At 38.4% G+C, this 7670-nt stretch overlaps 1 protein-coding gene across 1 annotated transcript in view; it reads right to left on the bottom strand.

Annotated features, from left to right (window-relative positions):
• Positions 1-7670, bottom strand: part of Adk (adenosine kinase) — a 393356-nt gene that overhangs the window by 66968 nt on the left and 318718 nt on the right. The gene's annotated exons all lie outside the window — the stretch shown is intronic.

Below are 7670 nucleotides of genomic sequence, written 5' to 3'. Positions count from 1 at the left end.
AAAAAAAAAATTGCAAGGCAGTACAGGCCTATGATCCTAGGAAAGGAAGGTAGAGGCAGGAGGACTGGTATGGTCAAAGCTATCTTGTTCTACACAGTGAGTTCTAGTGCAGAACAAAATAAAACAAAAACCCAAGACAAAGAAAAGAGTTAAAAAGTTACAAGCTAGCCAGGTGATGGTGGTGCACGCCTTTAATCCCAGCACCCGGGAGGTAGAGACAAGCAGATCTTTGTGATTTCGAGGCCAGCCTGGTCTACAAGAACTCATTCCAGGATAGCTAAGATTGTTACACAGAGAAACCCCGTCTCAAAAAGCAAATAAAACAACAATAAAAACAAAAAGGAATTTATTCATTTTCATTTTATGTGCATTGGTGTTTTGCCTGCATGTGTGTCTGTGTTAGAATGTCAGATCTTGGAAGTTACAGACAATTGTGAACTGCTGTTTGGGTGCTGGGAAAAGAACCTGAGTCCTCCATCACTCCAGCCCCGAGAATAATAAATTAATGGAAAATCCATGATTTCTTTTTACCAAGTCTTTGGGAAAATACAGCTTACTGTCAGAGTTTATCAATTTAACAAGAGAAACATGTTTCAAATTTAATCTCATAAACGTGGTAATTCAAGATTGAAATAAGCTATCAAATACAAGTCAGAAACTTTTCTGGATTTATGCAACCTTTATTCTTACTGTATCCCTGTCCACCGTTTATGGCAAATGGTTTTATTGCTCACTCTAGGACCACTGTTAGTGTGCACCTAACCCAAGTGTCTCACTGTGTACGTACTCAGGAGCAACTGCCTGCTTGCAAGAAACGCTTTTCCTATAGTGTAAATCCATTCTCAAAACCTCAATTTTTATCTTCACAACACTACAGATTGTAAATCCACAGTACCTCCTCTTCATCTCCTTAGGCCCTTTGCTCCTCACACTTAAGATCATGCATCTTAACTGAAAGATGCCATTACAAAGAGCTTTAGAATATAGCGAGCCTATACTTATTGATATCCTTGAAAAGGTTCATAAACATCTCTAAGGCTCCATTTACAGACAAAACCAAGGAAATACTCAACTAAAAGATATTGGGGCGGGGGTGTAACTCAGAATGCATGTTTGACATTCACAAAGTCCTGAATTCAATCCCCAGCACCAAATCTCCCTTTACGAAACTTACCATAAAAAAAATCAGTAATTTTATAGTGGAGAGAATTGATAAACATCACCTTAACTTATAATCAACTGATACTGAAATTCATGGTCAAAAGAAAATATCCTAGTCACAAAGAATCTTCTCTAGATTATTTATCCACTGCAACAGAAAGGACTACGCTACAGAGGATAAACCAACCAATACCATTTAGCCCAGTGATCAAGGCTAACATCATCAGCAATAAGACTTAGTGACATCATTTAACCTCCCTGATATTATGAGAAGGGCATATCACTTCTGTGGTTTTTGTCAAAAATGCACAATGTCAACCCCCACAAAAGAAAACACCAGACACTCAAATATATAGAGAGGGACATTCTATAGAATATGAAATATATAGAGAGGGACATTCTATAGAATATGAAGTATATATATATGAAATATATAGAGAGGGACATTCTATAGAATATGAAGTATATATATATATGAAATATATAGAGAGGGACATTCTATAGAATATGAAGTATCAAAGTCAGGGGCAATGAGGAAAGACTGAAAACCAGCCATGGACTGGAAGCTGCTAACAACACATGATACCAATGTAACGTGGTCTCCTACATTAGATTCCGGGACATAAAAAGCCAGCCAGAGAGATAGCTCAGCAGTTAAGGGTGCTCGTTGTCAAGCCTGATGAGCTCAATCTTCAAAGTCTACATGGTAGAGGGAAAGAAATGAACCCCAAAGTTGATCTCTGACCTCTATATGCACAGGCGAAGACCCCCACGTGAAACAAAGGAAAACCAAAGGAATCACTGGCAAGGTCAGAATATATTGTTTTTGTTTTGCACTGGATATATGTTAATCTTCTGATTTGGGCCATTAAATTTTGGTTATTTAAAGATGTTAACAGTAGGGCTGGAGAGATGGTTCAGGTGTTTAAGAGCACTGGTTGCTCTTCCATGACCCAGGTTCAATTTCCTTTACCCACATGGGAGTTCATAACTGTCTGTGTGTGCCCGACACCCTTGTAGAAAAAACACTAATGCACGTGGATGTAAAAAAAAAAAAGATGCTAACAGTAGGGGAAGGTGGGTGAAACACATGTGGGTCTGTTCTGTTCTAAAACTGAAGGTATTTTACCATGAGGACAGTCAGAGCTACACAGTAAGACCCTACCTTAAAAAATTAAAAATAGTTGCTGTCCCTTGAACACTTCATGAATTCTAGGTCAGTTGGGATCCACAGTAAATTTAAGGCTAGCCTGTGCTACCAGGAATGTGATCCTGTTTCAAAAAAGAAAGAAGGCAGGATTGGAGAGTTTGCCCAGGGGTCTTACAGAAGAGTCAGGTTTGATTTCCAACAGCAGCATGGAGCTGCTCACAGCTACCTGTACCTCTAGTTCTAGGTGATCCAAAGCCATCTTGGCCTCTGCAGGCAGTAGGCACACATGTGGTGCACAGAGATACATCCAGGCAAAGCATCATATACTTAAAATAAAAACAAACAAAAAACAGACAGAAAAGTTGTGGAGATGAAAGCAGGTAAGTTAAGTTGAAAGAGTTTAGTTTATTGACTTATGCCAATGTAAAACTAATTTATTCCACTTCATGTCTCTCATCTTAATTTTGCCTAAAACTTTCAATTCCATAAGATGCTCAAACAATCCCTAGGGAGGGCCTTAAAAGTACTGAAAACTCAAGTGTAGTATCTAATAAGGAGAAAACAGATGACAAGTGGATGGGGGCAAAAGACAAAAGTTCAGAGAGTTGAGTTACGAGGTAGGGCTCTAAAGTGGTCTCTAATTTTAATTTCTCTATATAGAAGATTTCATAATTTCCTCTATCTTACTGGCCATGTGTGTATCTCTAAAACATTCACTGGGCCTTTCTTACCCTAGGCATTTGGTCTATCAGTAGGTCTACATCTCATCTTGCCAATGAAGAAACTGACTCACAGACAGTTGTTGACCAAGGTTATTGACAACAGTAGTGCAGTCAGGATGACTGTCCCCAAATCTGCCTCTAGGAACCACAGTGTTTGCAACTACTACTTCCAGGCCACCCACAGGTGATGTTGCTTCTATGAATCCTGTGATGTGCCTTTTGCTGTTACCACAAAAGTACAAACTGTTCTTCCTCAGTCATTTTTTTCTGCATATTCATTCACAAGTTAGCCCTGATCTTTATCTAAATATGCTTTTTCTTAGTTGTATTTTATACCATAAATTCCAATGTTGAAATGTTTAGACATCCCCATTTTTCAAGGTCATTCTGAAGTTCAACTTTTCTAATACGCTAGAACATGACATGAGGAAAACAGTGGTTTGGAGAGTTAAGGTCTCATTAGCTGGCAGTCCGAGTGAGCTGTGTGAACTGGAACAGGTCACAGCCTGGGTTTCATCTGTTGAATGGAGTATCTACCTCTTAAGGTTTATGAAAGTATTAAATGTATGAGTGACATAGGAAAAAATTTACAAACTGAAGCATTTTATAAAATGTAAAACTGTGGTTTTATCACTGTTTAGTGTAGTATTGTCTTCCAAATTAAAGACTATATTTTCTTGGGCCAGCAAAATGGTTTGGTGGGAAGGATGCTGTTGCCAAGTCTGATCCCTGGGGCCTAAATGGTGGAAGGGGAGAGCAGACTTTCAGAAGCCGTCCCCTGAATGTCATACCTGCACGAAGCATGTGCACCCAACATTTATTTTAGTCCACTCTCACTAAGCAGGGGATACAAATGTTCAAACACCTTGTTCCAGTCTGCCCCAGCTGTGGCGTTCCCACACATTGCACCCTTAACCACACCACTTTCTGGTTTGTCTTTTAAGCAGAATTTCCGTGAGATTATGGGGTTCAATCATCAGTCAGGTCTCAGGATACCCTCCACACTCAACCCAGCCCAAAGGCAATGTCTGGTGGAGTATGTAGTACAGTGTTCTTTCTGTTGGGAGGCCTTTGTAATCTTGATTCCTGTTTGAAATGCGTCTCCTTGTTTGACTGCTAACTGGCTGCCCCTGCCACCCACCATTGCTAGAGAGCTCTATTTGTCAGTTTTAACCTTCTTTTCCTTCCTTAAAAATTTGTATTATTATTGGGAGGGGCACATGTCTGCTACAGCAATTGTGCGGGGCAGCTCTACAGAACTGGTTCTTTTTTTCCACCTTTTCCTGGGTTCTGAGGAATCAAACTGTGGTCATTTCTTTTTCTTTTTGTCTGTTGGTGGCATCAAGAACATCAAAAGTGCTCAGTAAATATGTTTAATGAAACATGGAGTGGAATTAAAAAACTACACAATCTGTTTTTCCTGATCTGTTTCTAAAATTGTCCTCTTAGGCAGCAGCCACCTCAGGAAGTATGGGTGCGCTCTCCTAGCCAGCAGGACCTGACTTACATCTTATTTTCAGAGGCTGTGACAGGTCAATGCAATCCTAAAATTTGTAAAAAACACAGGAACCTAGGAATCACCTTAGATAATTCTTTGGAGATCATTACTTCCTGAATATGCTTTGTAGATTTCTCCTCAGTGCTGATTAACGGAATTTTTTAGATGCTGTATATGTTCAATATCTGCACCATATAATAAAGTAGTTATCATGTACACAGTCTAAGGAGGGTTAGAAATGTGTGTAGGCCAACAGAGGTTGCATTTTATTTTATTTTATTGTTTGAGACAGAATTTCACTATGTTTTATAGATGAGTGTCAAACCCATGGGCTCAAGCAATCTTCCTGCTTCAAATTCAGGACAGCTGGAACTACCTAAATTTTTTAAAATTAAAATTAAATTTTATTTAATATTAAATAACTTTAACTTGAGCAGCCAAATGTGGCTATTGGACTACACAATTCTATAGTTGGTCGTTCAGTATTAGAAGATGATGGAATTCTCATTGGTTATAGAAAGGCTGTAATTTTAAGATGTTCTGGGTTGTCAGAGGGAAGACGGGAAGGCAGTGAGATCACCTTGTTCCCTCAATGGACATATCTTAGGCATCTACAAGAAAATGGAAGTTTTTGCTTGGAGTAATATTGAATAAATGATTCAGTATGTTGAATTCCTTTCAGAATTTAGCACATAGGCTGGTGCAGAAACAACAGAAATATAGAAAATAACTAAATTTAGGTTTTGGGGGTATTTTCTTCATTTTATTTAATTTACATCAAATTAGGACAGTTTTTAAAAAGGTTTTATAATGAAGAATGCATTGCTTTTATTTAGGTTCTAATAATGTAAACCTTCAGTTCAAGATAAGGAAGATTTAACAACACAGTGCACTACCAGCTGTTTTTCCTGAATAATAAAAAGGCCTCAAAGAACTCTACCGAGAATTGTCACTTAAATTCTTAGCGGGTGTGTCATTTAAATCAGGCACTATGCGATTTTCTATCACCTATATACGAAGAGCCTACCTTGTGCTCTGCCTAGCTTCAGCTTTTATCTCTTTCTCCAGTGCCCTCCTGAGCTGCTGCTTCTCACTAAAAAAAATATGCTCAATTCGTTTTAAAGATTAGAGATGATTTTTTTTTTAAAAAAATAAAGATTATGTAGAATTGGCAGAGAAACCCACCGGGGCATCATGACCGATGCTGCCGAGGGTCTTTCCTGATGAATGAACACAGGCTGTTTTTAGAGGCATCAGGCTGGCCTGTCAGGAGCATATCACCTACAGTAACACTCTGTGCTTTGGGGAAAGGACTGGTATTAGTAACAGAAAATAAGGGAGGGCATGGGGTGCTGGTAGGAAGGAAGGATGCTCACCATTCCTTAGTAAAAATTACTCTACCTTTTTAGCCTTGCTCCAAATCTAGAGCCAATATTAAGGCTTGGGGTGATAAAATACAGACTTTTTGTCTAGTCTGTTATTTTACTAGATGTGTGAACATCAGAACACTTCCATTGACAGAAAATTGTGACGATAAGTGATTTTTGTTTTATTTGAGTACTACACCCATGCTTTCATATTTTCCCTAATGAAATGAGAAAATGTTAATTGCATTACAAAATCACTGGGCTCCTCAGACTCCACATGGACTCTATTGTTATTAACAATGCTGACTTGAGGCTATTTTATTCATGGCTTCTATAGATTCTGCAATACTTCCAATAATTTTTGGGAATCCATGCAGCAGTATAGTAAGATACTATGTGCTTTATTGAATCTACACCCACTGTCAACATCACTGGCAGAGCTGTCTTGGTATGTCAGGAGTAATAGGGTGTGTGGTTATGATAATCACCACTTTGTTATATGCTCTAATCCATTACGGCAGACTTATGACAACGTGAAACAGTTTCTACATCAGTAAACAGGAACTAATGAAAGGGTAATATAGCGCTGGTTAGCAGAAAACAGTTTCTCAGTCAGTAAATAGGAACTAATGGCAGGGTAATATAGCTAGCGCTGGTTAGCAGGGAAAAGAGTGCAGTTGCTGAGATTGAATGTAAACCAGGCAAAAACAGAGCAAAGAGCTCAGAAACGATACAATCTGTGCTAGGCTTACTGAACTAAACGACATTACACAAGCACTACAGAACTGAGATATCTGCCATATGCATGTCAAATGTCTAAGGCTCTATGAAACTAATCACAGAACCCAAATAGTTTTGCTTAATGATAGCACGGCTAACCGACAGGCACAAATTTATATTTTAATACCTCTCATCTATGAAACATTTTGATCTGTAATATTTGAGAATATTAGCTTTTACTATTAAAAAACTAGCACAAGTAAAACCTTATTTGTGATTTGAGATAGGTTTCACTATGTATCCCTGGTTGGTTTTGAACTCACAGAGATATGCTTACTTCTCTCTCTAGTGTACAGGGATTAAAGGAGTGCACCCAACCATGCCTGGCAGTAAAACTTTAAAAATGACTGAAAGCATTTGTATCTATTCTCATAATCAAAATCTTTGTTCTAAATTTATGTGTGTGTGGGAGCGCGCGTGCATGTGTACGCACACGTTACTTCCCTAGCCCTACATAACAAATTATATTAGTTTAGTACATGTGTCCACACACTCTAGGGATTGAATTTAAGTCGTTGCCTTTAACCGCTGAGGCATTTTGGTGGCCCCACGTTGTAAACTAACTCTCCTGATTCTTCTGGTCTTACAGAACAGTTGTCAGCATGGGAAATTAAATAATAAAACAAATTAGACAAAACAAGCAACTTTGGAAATCCCTTTCTACACAACTTACCTCAACAATAACAAAACTATGGTAAAGGAACAAAAGCAAACTTCTAAGAAGCCCACTCTTATGTAATTTTCTCATGCGTCCAAATGATCTTGAGAGAATTCTTAGAGACATGCTCATTTTCTTTCTCCACGAAGAGGAGGTGTTTCCAGTTTATTATGTTCTATGACACGGGTACCATGCATGCGTATTATTTTGTTCCTTAATGATGAATCTGCCTTTACTAATTTAAGTAATAGTTTTATCCAAATTCAACTTTGCTTAAGGAGCTTAAAGCTTACAAGTATTTTCAGTCACTGCTCACAACTTCGGTGCATGGCAG

This window comes from Microtus ochrogaster, unplaced genomic scaffold, assembly GCF_000317375.1.
Source record: "Microtus ochrogaster isolate Prairie Vole_2 unplaced genomic scaffold, MicOch1.0 UNK21, whole genome shotgun sequence".
Classification (NCBI taxonomy): Eukaryota; Metazoa; Chordata; class Mammalia; order Rodentia; family Cricetidae; genus Microtus; species Microtus ochrogaster.
This window is presented reverse-complemented; position numbering and strand designations above follow the sequence as displayed.